This window comes from Dendropsophus ebraccatus, chromosome 1 (assembly GCF_027789765.1).
Source record: "Dendropsophus ebraccatus isolate aDenEbr1 chromosome 1, aDenEbr1.pat, whole genome shotgun sequence".
Classification (NCBI taxonomy): Eukaryota; Metazoa; Chordata; class Amphibia; order Anura; family Hylidae; genus Dendropsophus; species Dendropsophus ebraccatus.
Genome location: NC_091454.1, coordinates 144,448,101 through 144,462,719, shown reverse-complemented (window position 1 = coordinate 144,462,719; position 14,619 = coordinate 144,448,101). Strand labels below are relative to the sequence as shown.

At 44.1% G+C, this 14,619-nt stretch overlaps 1 protein-coding gene across 1 annotated transcript in view; it reads left to right on the top strand.

The window, feature by feature from the left end:
- The first annotated feature begins 5,839 nt into the window (after positions 1–5,839).
- LOC138799671 (immunoglobulin superfamily containing leucine-rich repeat protein 2-like) overlaps positions 5,840–14,619 on the top strand; it is a 120,414-nt gene continuing 111,634 nt past the window's right edge. Inside the window, exon 1 of the mRNA XM_069981183.1 lies at positions 5,840–5,886. The gene's annotated coding sequence lies outside the window, so the exon portion shown is untranslated. The remainder of the gene's footprint in view (positions 5,887–14,619) is intronic.

Here is a 14,619-nt window from a genome sequence, read left to right as displayed (position 1 = left end):
ATCTTTTTTCGTGTTTTTTTTTTCTAAAGAAAAGGTAGTCAATGTTTTAAGAGCTGGTTTGTATTGAAAGTAAATTGTGATATTCTAAAATTTTATTTATAACATTTGCATTGTTTGTGTTTTAAACTGTTTCTTTATAAAATAAATAAATAATTAATATTGTTCTTCAGCCATGAAATAAAAAGAAGTTACTTCGCTAGATAAACGTTATTTCTGTTAATAAATCTAGTTCTGTAAATGCAGAGATTAAAGGGAACCAATCACCCCGAAAATCAATGTAAAGACAAGGATATGTGCTGATAGATCACCCAGCACACTTCCCAAATATGCCCCTGTAACCTCTGTGCCCCCCTCAATGAGACAGTAATCTTACTTTGTTCTTGTCACGCGCTGTATGTAAATTTTTGCTAACTAGTCCGGGTGGGCGTATGTAGTCCTGGTGGGCGTATGTAGTCACGGTCCGTGGGCGTATCTACTCACGGTCCGGGGGCGTATGTAGTCGCGGTCTTCGGCTGTAATCACGCCCATACGCCCACCCGGACTAGTTAGCAAAAATTTACATACAGCGCGTGACAAGAACAAAGTAAGATTACTGTCTCATTGAGGGGGGCACAGAGGTTACAGGGGCATATTTGGGAAGTGTGCTGGGTGATCTATCAGCACATATCCTTGTCTTTACATTGATTTTCGGGGTGATTGGTTCCCTTTAATGGAACTCCAGTTACAATAGCTGTATATAAAGACAATGTATTTTTCATAATAAAGTAAATTTAAAAAAAGTTTCTGCATGCTACTTACTTTTCACCGATAGAATAAATTGTGTTTGTTTATTTGTATGTATGCACAGTATATTATAGACTAGAGGCAAAAGTGCATTTACATGTATACACAATATTATGTACAGCAAGAAAATAGTAGACATCACACCGCAGCATGTGCATATTGTCTGTATGACAGCAATGAGTCTCCATTTGTCCACCATATTTGTCACCATATGATGTGTTCCCACAGCACTATATTACAGACAGAAAAAAACATTCTGAAGGGATACAAAGAAAGAGCACAATAGTAGGGTTTGTGGGGTTCCATGGCTCATCTGTGATTTTAATGCAAAACAGTGATGCAGCTAGTTCTATGCTATTACATGTAAAACAATTGGTAATGTATTTTAGACTCACATGTTTGAATATACTGTAGTCTCACTGTTAGCATCTCAGTTGTTTTTGCTCCAAATTGTTATAGACTAAATAAAAAACCGTGAATAAAGGAAAACGAAACTGTTACTACGTGGTCTAAAAATGGTGATGTGATGACTATGTCAGCACTTTGCCACATGATCTGCCCATACTTTTATAGAACAAAACATCTACTGTTCCCCTTTCCATCTGGGTTATAATTGTGTGTCAACAACTTTTCCAGCTCCGGTCATTGACATTCTGGTAATGGGGGGATTACAGGTCAGTTTTTATTGAAAACAAAACAGTCATCAGAGCAAAAGCTAGACTTTGCTTTACCTCCCCTACTTTGTATCTAAAGACCATGTGTAAGGAAATTTGACTTGTTGGGGCTCCCTTTTGTCATCATTCACCAGATTTCCTCACAATTACACCAGTGCACACATAATCGTATATATAGTGAACACATTCTTGACTACTCCCACTGGGAGGTCGCCACGAATAGCATCTTTTCAAATGCAGTATATAGAGTTTGTATTATAATGTAGAAAGGGAAGAGACGGCACTCCAGGAATAAAGTGAAGGTGTATTTTATTCACCCAATACGTGTGGGTGAATAAAATACACCTTCACTTTATTCGTGGAGTGCCGTCTCTTCCCTTTCTACATTATTATCCTGAAGGTACCGGGGGTCGGTTACCTGAGTCGTGCACCCTCAAGCTTGAAGCTTATTGACTGCAAGTCAACACAGTGCCGTTCTACCCCTTCATCTGTTTAGAGTTTGTATTAGGTTGACTTCACACAGGCATATTACAGCCATAATGTAGATGCATAAATGCTCCCATAATATGCCTCTGTAAAACCAGCCTAAGACTGTGTTCACACACTGTTGAAATGACAGCCGTTGGAGTCACACACCTCTTGGTAAAGCCAGACAGTCCTGCACCTGGCACAGGCATTACGTAAAGATCTACACCTGCTCTGATTATTCCTGGTTTACAACTGATAAATCAGGTGAAATCTTGATAAACCTTGATAAATTAGGTGTAGGGGGAGACCATGCCTCTTCCCTGCCTTGCCACACCCTGCCTGCCTGACCATCAGGCGGGTGGGGGTTACAGCTGGCGTATGCCATGGCAAAGCCAAGAATCTGCGCCCCTTGATAAAGTGAGCTGCACGAAACGTACGTAGGGTAAGTGAAGTGGTCGGAGGCGGGGAAGATCCCGTTCACTAACACTGGGACTGTAAACATCAGAGACCTGCTTGACTTGTTGCCAGCAGTTATGGGAGACTATACCTGAATGCACTTTAGCACTTTACTGCTGTATCTCCCTTGTGAGCATTGCTGTTGATTCTATTTGTTTAAATAGTAAGTGCCCAGTGCCTAATCAACAATTATGTATACATTTGATCATGTATGTAAATTAATATTTATAGTATCTTCCCCCACCTCCAAGGGGTTACTGCTGCTTCCTTTTCCCTCATATAATTCATTGATTTTTTTTTATCATGTGTTATTAATAAAGATTTCGTTTTCTAATTATTTTTTTTATTTTATACATTAGTATTATTTATTATTTTTACATTTTCTATCTATATGTCCAGTATTAATCAATTTTTTTGGTTTAGAATTCAGTGATGCGTTGAGGACTCGGCTTTTCATTTGTGTCGGTGGCAAAGTTGCAAAAGGGTTGACCACAATTCTAAAAAAGGTTATGTCCACATATAGTATTTAAGATTGCAAAACTAAAGGAGGAACAGACATGACCCTGCTACTCCCTGTTGAATCATGTCTTTTGTATTCTTACCATATTTACACAAAAGACAATGCAGGGATACTGATGCTAGCAAGACATATTTGGAACCAGCTCCCTATTTAATTTGCAGAACATAAGCAATTGTTTGCAACAGGGGAGGATACAACTGTGTGTAACAATGGCATTATTATTTACTGCTGGGGTTTGGGAAAATGCTGGAGTTTTGGTGTCAATTTTTTATTTATTATTTTGGGCCAAAGACAGACATGGATTCAAATGTAATGGGAAGTATAAAGGAAGGACTGATACCTCTCTGGCTTGCTGCATCCACTTTTGACTTTGGCTCTTAAAAACTGCATTACAAATTGCAGAGACAGTGACACCAGCCTGAGGGGTTAATATACTTTTACTCAGATAAGGGCCTTTTACACAGGCTGATTATCGTCCAGGAGCGTTGCTAGAAACACTCCTACAGATGATAATCGGACTTTGTGGGATTGGGTATTTAGCGCAAGCTTTAAAATCTGTTGTCTGCGTCCACACATCTTTGGGGTATGCTCTGGTAGCGGCAATCGGGGGTGGTGATGTGGGTGCCGGGCAGTGTAATGTGATGTGCTTCAGTGGTTGGGGATGCTGTATAGTGTCCCAGCACAGGTGTGCCACTAAGTTTCTATTGCACCTGGGCAAAGTAACTCGTTCCAGGTTCCCATGGTGGGATATGGTTAAACTACTATAGGGGTCTGTTGAAGTGCAGAAGCGCAAAACAAGCTTGTAACCTGCACCAACCTGTCCATGCGTCACTGAAATAAAAGATACCTGCACAACGAAATTCACTGGTGAGTGCCACTACTTTACCTCTTATTTACACTACTATGTTTTCTGTATGCCTAACAAGATGCACAGCTGAAGGAATGCACTGTGTTAATTGTTTTCTGTCATGTGTTGTTCTTATGTCCAATCAAAGGTGCTGGCCTGTTTCCCTCCTTTTTCTGTCCTATCTCCTTCTCTCTCACTTTTGCACACACAGCCCCATCAATCACTAGGAGGTGTAGTTTGCCCCTATAAAGGGAGATTACATCCTGGTGGAAGGGTTACCTTTTCAGTTGAGCCACACCAGGGATACACTTCACAAGATACAGGGCAGTATCCCTGAGTGTGGTACTGACCCCAGCAGGACAAAGCTGCCACTTTCCTACACATCCTGCTGTAACACACAGTTATTCTGGAAGTCTGCTTCACCCAGCGCAGGGAACTGGGGCCTCGTACTACCCTTATAGGACGGGTATCCCAACACTGTAGGGTATTATGTGTGTCAGATAAATGCGTATGAGTTTCTATTTCTTCTCTCCACTGCAGAATACACAGCTACATTATATCCAAACCTGTGGAAGCAGTGCATGTCTGACCCAGGGTGGGTACCAACGCCACTCCAGGCTACCGTGACAAGAACCCAAGTGACCCTCAAAGATATATTCAGCTCTGCTACATCATGTGCGTTCTGCTACATTAGGCACACATTAGCTCTGCTACATTGTGCACGTATTAGCACTACAACATCATGCCTGCATCCGCTCTGCTACATCATCAGCTAGTATGGAATACATACTGGGATGATGTGATACAAAGTCAGTGTAAAAACACAATCCTGTGTTTACTGTGCAATAGTAATGACTGACCTGGGCAGGAAAGAAAGCTAAGGGGGCAGGTAGCAAACGGATCAATCGGAGACGCGCAGCATGATGGGAAATCTAGTTTACCATCCGGCGCCATCTTGGATATAGACCAGCTTTTAGAAAAGCTTGTAACTAAGGAAGGCAACTAAGGCAGCAGCTAGGAAGACAGGAGATGGCTCAAAATACTCAGGAGGGCTTGGTAAGTAAGATCAGCTATAGATAAGAGCTCACATACAAAACACTGACATCCTGTGGTGAAATTAAGGTTTGGGGGCATTTTATTTTTTTGCTCTTAGGTGGAACACCAATTTAATGCCAGTTGAACAGGAATGAGCCACAATATTTAGCACAAATCATTTACAAGAGGAACACTGTTTTTAAAGATATAAAAAGAAACAAAAACCAAACAACCAGATACATTTTTCTACTCCTGAAGGAATCGCTATGTGTTACACTCACACCCCAAACGACCTAAAATCGCATAACTAGCATGCTGTGATAAAAAGAACTAAACTTATTTATGAGAGCAAATGAATGAAAGAATGTGTAATGAACCAGATGGATTTAAACAAGAACAGAATTCAGCTCCATTAACAATCCTCTTATTAAGTGTGCAGTTTTCTCTCTGCCAATTTCCCCATCTTCACTATTGTCATGACAACTGTAGTTGATCTAAATGAGAATGTGTGTCACATGGGGGAATTTACTAATGCAATGTCCCGAATGCAATGAGCGGGCGTGTGTGGCATGTGTCGCTCGGTAACTTTATATATATATATATATATATATATATATATATATATAGTGGCATGGTGTGGCTGAAAGAGGCAGTACTGTGCCTCTGGAGTGGGAATTGGGGTTCAGGCGGAGCTCCTGGTCCGTATACTCCACTCCAACATTAGAGCTGATGAGGCCCTTGGTGGAGCTCTATTAGAGACTCCAGAGCTTCCCAGGTGATGGCTCCCAGGTGAAGGCTCCCAGGGTGGGAGAACACAGGCAGCGCTAGGCCTGTGGGAGCTACAGACAATAAGTCTTGGTGAGACCAGTTGAACTGGAAATATTGAGCAGTAGGCTCAGAAAGTCAGCTAGGGAAGCTGTAATATGTTAGTCAGTGGCTAGATGGCCTAGGTTTTATTTTATTTGAAAAATGTTACTTTTGTCTTATGTTTTGAACGGATAAAAAAAAGCTGACTGAGGTCAGTATAAAGCATACAGCACTGACAGGACTGCAATTTGTGATGTGCCAACCGTCTCAGGCCCAGGAGATGGCGATCCCAGCGAGTGAGTAACCCCCAGATTGTCACTATATATATATATATCTAATGCTCAGAGACTGAGGAAGCACCATTAGATATTACTGTGCCTTATGAACTGTTTAGCACAGTTGAGGTGAAGGACTTGAGGGATTAACTGTCTAACTGTATTGTTTATCCTTTCTATGCCACTTTTGTATGGGGTAATTTCCCCTTACCAATCCTAGAGCTTGGTACCTCACACTATTTGCCGCACTCACCATCATTTTGTGCAGAACATCGTGCCCGATTTATTCCAGTACGTCCATATTTACATACAATTCAGCAGGTAAGACGCCAACCGACCATGATGATCTCAGGTGACAGTTGAATTTCTGTGAAGGACATGTACCTTACATGATTGTGTCTCACAAACAATTACTTGCAATCTTTAAAAAAATTAGTCTGGGAGTTGGACAAGGGGTTTCAGGGAAATGGCATGAATAGTTAGAGCAGTCTGAGGGGCCCAATTCCACACGACGATTATCTTTCGAAAAATTGTTAGATTGTTTGTAATCGAATGATAATCGTTTTGTGTAATAGCAGACAACATGTAAATGACCAACGAGAAATTTGGTCGCTTGATAAAATTTGGACCTATTATTATCATTGATCGCTTGCAAATCATTCGCACATTGTTCAGTGTAATAAGACGTCGTTAGGACGTTCCCTCAAACAAACGCAGTAACGACAACAGGACGACCACAACAATGATCTTAACTAACGATCATTGTCCCGTGTAATTGGGTGAACGATTTCAGGTTGTTCACCATAGTGGTCGTTTGAGATCGTTTATCGTCAAAAAAATCGCTTTGTGGAATAGGACCCTAACACTGGTGCTGCGCTGGTTGTTTAAGGGTGCCTTCACACCTACCGACTCGCAACGTTAATAACGCTGCGAGTTGGCTACGTCATGGCAGATCACTGTCAGTACATACATGCAGCGGTCTGAACGACCGCTGTGTGTATGTAAATCTGCTGGCCGCTTAACCCCTTCTGATGCCGGCCGCCTCCCGCTCCGCTCTGTATACATACCTCCTTTCTCCACGGGGTCCCGGCATCCTGCTCTCCCGCCCGGCCAATCAGTGTGTTGCCCTGCCGCAGCCACTGATTGGCCGGGCGGGAGAGCAGGACGGTTAAGCGTCCGGCAGATTTACATACACGCAGCGGTCGTTTAGACCTCTGCGTGTATGTACTGACAGTGATCTGCCAGGACCTAGCCGACTCGCAGTGTTATTAACGCTGCGAGTCGGTAGGTGTGAAGGCACCCTAAAGGAGTTATCCAGTGCTACAAAAACATTCTTCCTTCCACTTTCTTCCAGAGACCGCACTACTCTTGTCTCCAGTTCAGGTGTGGTTTACAATTAAGTTCCATTCACTGTAATGAAACTGAGCTACAAAACCCCATCCAAACTGAAGACAAGAAAGTGGCCATGTTTTTGTAGCGCTGGATAACCCCTGCACCAACTGCGTCAGACCTTGCATCTGATTCACTTGCACCTACTGTACATGGTGTCCATGTGGAATAGAGACAGAAATTAATCTGGCCTGTGATAAAGTCACATCTGTGAGTCCACATTCCAAGCAGCTGACAACGGATTAGCCAAAAACTTTAAAATTCCCTGCAGCTGCTGTCATTCTGGAGCACTGGGCTTCTGATTGGCCTCAGGTATGAGAGGGAAGAATAATGGGGTATTTTAGTTTGCTGCAGATCAGGAGCCTCTTTGGGTCTTTTTTTTTTACTATAGAATAAAAGCATTTTCTATGTTATAGAAGCACATACAGATATATGAGCGGTACCATATGTCTCCTGGCTCTAGCTATCTAGCTAACAGCATCAGCTGGTTGGAAAATTAATTGCCTTTGTGGTAGTGCAGGAGAGCCCCATTCATTTCCAGTTTTTGAAAGAAATCAGCCACCTTTAGGCTATGTTCACACGGCGTATGAGACCGGCCGTTCCGTGACCAGGCCGGGTTACGGAGCGGCCGGTCTCTGAAAAGATCATCCCGGCCGGTACTACATATTTCGGGCCGCAGTGCTCTCAGAGCAACTCTCAGAGCACACAATGAAGTGGTCGGACCTGCCTGCTTCATTGTGTGAACTGACAGGTCTTTCTGTGGCCGCAATTCACTGAATTGTGGCTGCAGAAAACTGACATGTCAGTTCTTTGCGGACCCGCATGGGATCCCGGCTGGAGCGTATACTATGTGTATACGCTCCGGCCTGGATCCCATAGAAGAAGAGTGTTCCACTCCGTACAAAGTATGGCCATTAATGCATCGTACTTTTACTCTGTGTGAACATAGCCTTATTTTGTAAAGAGTTACAACTAGAAAAATATTCCATGGGACCACATTTTAAGGGTGCAAACACACAGGACGTATATGCAAACGCAGTGAAACTCGCTGCATATCCCGTTCCTGTGTAGTCAATGGCAGGCAAAATCACAGCAGGGATTAACAGCGAGTTTGTCTGCAGCCCGCCCTTTTAACCCCCCGGCCGCCGGAGCGTATGCTTTACCTGATCCCGACTCCGGCGGTTCCCGGTGTCTTCAGCAAGCCGGAGCGGGGACCAGGTAAAGTATATGCTCCGGCCAGCTGCCGCCCGCAGCCTCCTTAACACATCTTGCAGCCCCGGCAGCCCGATCATCCCCTCGCCCGCCCGGCAGCCCTGATCGCCCCCCGGCAGCCCCGATGTTCATCCCTGCTGCGATTTTGCCTGCCATTGACTGCACAGGGACGGGATATGCAGCGAGTTTCACTGCATTTGCGCAGCGAGAAACTCGTTGCATATACGTCCTGTGTGTTTGCACCCTTAATCTGAAGGGAGTGTTATTCTCTGAGGTACTCAGCTGTTTTGCCTTGCATATTTAGTCTCCTACGTACATTCCTCCTTGAGTACAAGGACGGCTGACTAAATATATGATTTTTAACTGATATTAAATGTTGGCTTTTTTAATTTATACACAAATCATATTCCTACTGAGGCAGGAAACTAATGTCATTACATTTCACCATGCTTTAGCAATCTTAATATATTTCTGTAAATGCTCAATGACCTTTTATATCAGCTGGAGTCTAATAAACAGTCACAATACATAGTTTCTGACACTATTTGTGGCTGATAATAGGAAGCATAGATGTCATGGCTGGGGAGAACAACTTTGGAAAGACTGGGACCTGTAGTTCCCCATTGGTCATGGTCTTTGCCACATTGGTCACACTGGCCAGGGGCTTCCACATTGCTATTCCACGCTCCATGGGCTAACATAGGTATGAGGGGGGTTCAAAGTCAATGCTAGTGATGATGATTGACCTGGTCTGATGTCTGGCCAAATGGTGTAAATGGTGTTGGGGGGAGGGGGGAGTTATGGTGCTGTGTAGAAGGAGGCCAAACACCTACATGATGTGAAGAAGGCACAGCTTTTACTGTAGGCAATCAATTTCTGTTTTGGCACAGTTTCTTATTCAGTTTGAAGACAGGGTGTGGCTGGAGTTAACCTAAACCTGTCTCATAAAGTGTCTGTAATCTTTGCTAGAGCCCATGTTGTGTTACTAGTCTCTTTGTCTCTCTTTCCTGAGGTTAACTGGTTGGCTTCTGTCTTCTCCCCAAATTTTCTTCTTATAACCGGAACTGTAATTCCCAACTGTGGGTTCTCATATTCTGTTGCTTAACATACAGTTGGTCCTATGGTGATGCAATGTGATGCTATGGGGCTCTTGTACACATTCTCCCCACAAGCTGTGTAACTTTCTCCTTAATCTTTTCATTCTGTTTTCAGGAGGGACCATAGTAATAAAGATAAACTCTTAGCATTCATCAAAAAATTAAATCATTAGAAGATTTATTAACGTAGTGAAGAAACCCAAAGTACGCAGAAGAATTTAGGCTTCCTCAATTCGCAACTTTACAACACCTGTAGAGACTTGTCATCATTTTTCATTTCTTTGGCATTCTCCGGTAAACTGACTCACTGATTTCCTGATCTTGAAAAGGAGGCCACCCTAGAGAAAGCTCCTCCCCTCTCTAGATGGTTCTCTGACTAGTGAGTTTGTAGGCATAAAAGTGCAGCTATTAAAGTCCGGGGAAAATTTTTATTAAAGTATTGTATTGCCCCCCCCCCCAAAGTTATACAAATCCCCAATGTACACTTATTATGGGAAATGCACATAAAGTGATTTTTTTCCTGCACTTACTACTGCATCAAGGCTTCACTTCCTGGATAAAATGGTGATGGTGAAGTGTATATAACTTTTGGGGGGCAACACAATACTTTAATAAAAGTTTTTGCCTTTAAAGCTTTAAAGCTAGCATGAAGTGAACCCGAATGCTCGGCATTTGATTTGCAGTGGCTGGAGTGGGATGCAGCCCTAGGGGCAAACTCAAACATTCGGAAGTTTGCCTATCACTACTGGAAGAAATACAGTGTAAAACAGCACAAAACAGAGAAAAGGTTTTAAACAATTCATTATGGGAATGATGCCTAACCACCAAGCTATAGGATTCTATAGCCTGACCTGTACACCAGCGTAGACAGGACACTTTCCTATTTTCACAAAATATGCTAAAAAGACATAAATCATTAAAGTGAATCTGTTACACCCACAATAGCCTCAGAACTAATACCAGTGTCATGTAGATCACAATGCAAACAGAAAATACCTGCATATATATTTTTCCATTTTTTTTCTTCTTGTTTTATACTTTGATAGTCCTCCAGTTGAATTTTATAAGTATTTTTTCAATTGCTAATGCTTATACAGGACTACAGTGTAGTATAGCTGTGTACTAACCGATTGGTGATCTGCTGGCACACCCTGCCTCTGATATTCTGTAATGGCAGACCCACTATGACACACATGGAGGCTTTCAGAAAGTCTTTGGCTGCCATGGCAAACAATAGAGGCCCTGCATGCTGCGGGGTGCCCATTAGACTCTGGAATTATGTGGTGCATGGTGGTTAGCTATGTCTAGATGATGCTGTCACTATTGACAGCAACAAAATACCGGCATTAGAGACCACTCTGATGCTGTTCTCCGCCCACTGCTGAAAGCATTTACAACATTTACTTTGTCTTCTATCGTGGAAGCTCAGCACTGCTTTCCACCTACAGATACTGTCACATCCGCGCCCACGGCACATACCTCTCGCCGCGCCGCTGCTGCCCCATCTTCTGCCCTGTGCTGGGGCTCCTCCTCCTCCAGCTCCCTGTCAGCGCGACGGGCGCGTCCCTGTCTCCTAGGGAGCGCGCGCGTCAGCTCTGCTACAATTAAAAGGGTCAGTGTGCCTTTACTTGGCTGCTGCTCTGAGGCTCTCCTACAAATTGCAGCCCTGCCCCACCACAGGTGTTGGAGCCTCTGCATGTTTCCCATTAGTGTGTGGCCCAGCTCTCCATAGTTCCTGAACTTGTTCCTGCCTGTAGTCTCTGTCACCTGCAGTTTCACTCGTGCCTGCTATCCGTGTGACCTCCTGCCTGCCTGCTTGCCTACTGTTCTCGCTACACCTCGTCCGCCATCACTTACGCCATCTCTGGTGACGGTCCAGTGGATCCACGACTCCAGTCGTCACAGATACATACGGAGTGCATTGTTTAAGAACACACAGCTACTGTTTTCTAGTAGAGCACAAGGGCTGTATCTGTTTTACAGTATGTATTTGTACCTCTCCCATTGAAGCGTGGGCATCTTTCATATTTCATGTTTATCAGTATGAGCAATAGTTATGTAAACCTCATTTACATAAGTTATTTCTCACATTACAACATATCTTGCATTAGTCTGTATACAGGATTAGAGTAAAGTTTTTCTTTAGAAACCAACATGAATACAGTAATGCGCCGATCGGACCGCAAGGAGGCAGGTGAGAGACCTCCGGCAATCCGTTTTAACGATCGGTAAGTGACAGGGGAGTTTAAGGAGTTAATGTCACGCTGCGTTTAAGGAGTTAATGTCACACTGCAGTGCGATCGCTGCAGCATGTCATTAACAGTGAGGTGCCGGCTGCTGATTGCAGCTGGCCCCCACCTGCTATGAAGCGCGCTCCGCTTCATAGCTCAGGACGTACCGGTACGTCCAGGGTCGTCTAGGGGTTAAAGGACAACCCCAGAAAAACATATTTTTTATATGTTATTACTTAAGGAAAGTTAGAAAAATTCCTAATGTACAATAAATTATAGAAAATGCACATATAGTGCTATTTCCCTTAATTTAGTAGATTAGGGAGGGGAAGGGAAGGAAGAGAGTTGCCGGTGCATCTAACTACCTCCCCCCTCCCTCCCTGCTCGGTTCAGTGGGACAGATACACACTACTACTTTTCCCATCATCTGCTCATACTATGAGCACTCCTGACCCGAGCTCAGGAGTGCTCATAGTATGAGAAGATGATAGGGGAGTGGTACCAGGGAGATCCCCATCAACAAGCCTCCCCCAGCCGATATACCTCTTCCCCCTCCCCCCCGCTGCCGCCGCACAGCTGCCGCTGCACTGCCGTTCACTTCCCCTCATAGTACCAAATCCGATCCCCATCATAGGGGGGTATGTTGGCTGGGAAGGGGCGCTCATTGATGGGGATCTCCCTGGTACTACTCCCCCATCACCTGATCATACTATGAGCGCTCCTGAGCACGGGTCAGGAGCACTCATAGTATGAGCAGATGATGGGAGGAGTAGTAGTGTGTATCTGTCCCACTGAACCGAGCAGGGAGGGAGGTAGTTAGATGCACTGGAACCTCTCTCCCTCCCTTCTCGGTGCCGTCCATTTGGGGAGCAAGTGTCCTTGCTCCCCAAATTATTCCATAAATGTATTCTATAAATAAAGGATAGTGTACATTAAATTACATTACATACAGTTCCATAGACAATACAGTGCCATAGACTTCTACATATAGCATTCCTCCTGCGAGAATTTGAAGCCTCCCTGATCTATTAAGTTAAGGGAAATAGCAGCATAGGTGCATTTCTTATAATTAATGTACATTAGTAATTTGTTTAACTTTCCTTAAGTAATAACATATGAAAAAATATGTTTTGGCTGGAGTTGTCCTTTAATGTACATATTTGCTCACTTTTACACTAAACAGACTGTTTCCACGCTGAATTTATGCAGTGTTCATTAGAGTAATATGGGGGAGGGGGTGCTTGACATATACCTCCAATGTATGCCAATGGTGGCACTATCTTATGGTCTTTATCTTCATTAAATGATGGAGTCTATGGGTACAGTGGCTCTGGGGGAACTAGGCAACAATAAATACCAGCTGCCGTTCACATGCTTGGTTTTAGTTATTAGTTGCAGTAGCGGATTATAATAGGTCCGTTTTGGGCGGTAGCCCGGGGCCCTGAGCTCTTGGGGGGGCCCATGGCCACCCAAACAAACTTATACTTTCAGTGGTGTATTGTCTGTTGGCTACAGTTCTGCTTTTTTTTACTGTGATTTTACACAAATCAGGGCTAGAGATGAGCGAACCTTTCAAAAGTTCGGTCCGACCGGACTTTCGGATTTTTTCGGAAAGTTTGGTTTGACCGAATTTTGGATTTCTTCGGATTTCATAGTTTAAAGCATCTATATGATACGGGGGTATTGTATTTGGTTAATTTAGGGCTCTACATATCAGTAACATCGTTATCTCAAAGTCATTTCTTTTTTTTTCTAGACTTCAATATTGACCATTACAGGGTCTATGCAGGAAATTCACCATTACATTGTCTATGCAGGAAATTCACCATTACAGGGTCTATGCAGGAAATTCACCACTACAGGGTCTATGCAGGAAATTCACCATTACAGGGTCTATGCAGGAAATTCACCATTACAGGGTCTATGCAGGAAATTCACCATTACATTGTCTATGCAGGAAATTCACCATTACAGGGTCTATGCAGGAAATTCACCACTACAGGGTCTATGCAGGAAATTCACCATTACAGGGTCTATGCAGGAAATTCACCACTACAGGGTCTATGCAGGAAATTCACCATTACAGGGTCTATGCAGGAAATTCACCATTACAGGGTCTATGCAGGAAAAAGGTCACAAATGCAGTGAAGGAACAGCAGTAGTCATTGGAGGCCAGTGGAGTTCCAGCAATAGTCATTTGAAGCCAGTACAGGAGCAGCAGTAGTCAACATGGAGGCCAGGCAGGAGCAGCAGTAGCCAACATTGAGGCCAGGCAGGAGCAGCAGTAGCCAACATGGAGGCCAGGCAGGATCAGCAGTAGCCAACATGGAGGGCAGGAGCAGCAGTAGCCAACATGGAGGACAGGCAGGAGCAACAGTAGCCAACATGGAGGCCAGGCAGGATCAGCAGTAGCCAACATGGAGGCCAGGCAGGATCAGCAGTAGCCAACATAAAGGGCAGGCAGGATCAGCAGTAGCCAACATGGAGCCCAGGCAGGAGCAACAGTAGCCAACATGGAGGCCAGGCAGGAGCAACAGTAGCCAACAAGGAGGGCAGGCAGGATCAGCAGTAGCCAACATGGAGGCCAGGAAGGTGCAGCTGTAGCCAACATGGAGGCCAGGCAGGAGCAACAGTAGTCAACATGGAGGGCAGGCAGGATCAGCAGTAGCCAACATGGAGGACAGGCAGGAGCAGCAGTAGCCAACATGGAGGACAGGCAGGAGCAACAGTAGTCAACATGGATGCCAGTTAAGGCCCAGTAGCAGCCAACATGGAGGCAAGGGCAGGTACAGCAGTAGTCAACATGGATGCCAGTTATATATATT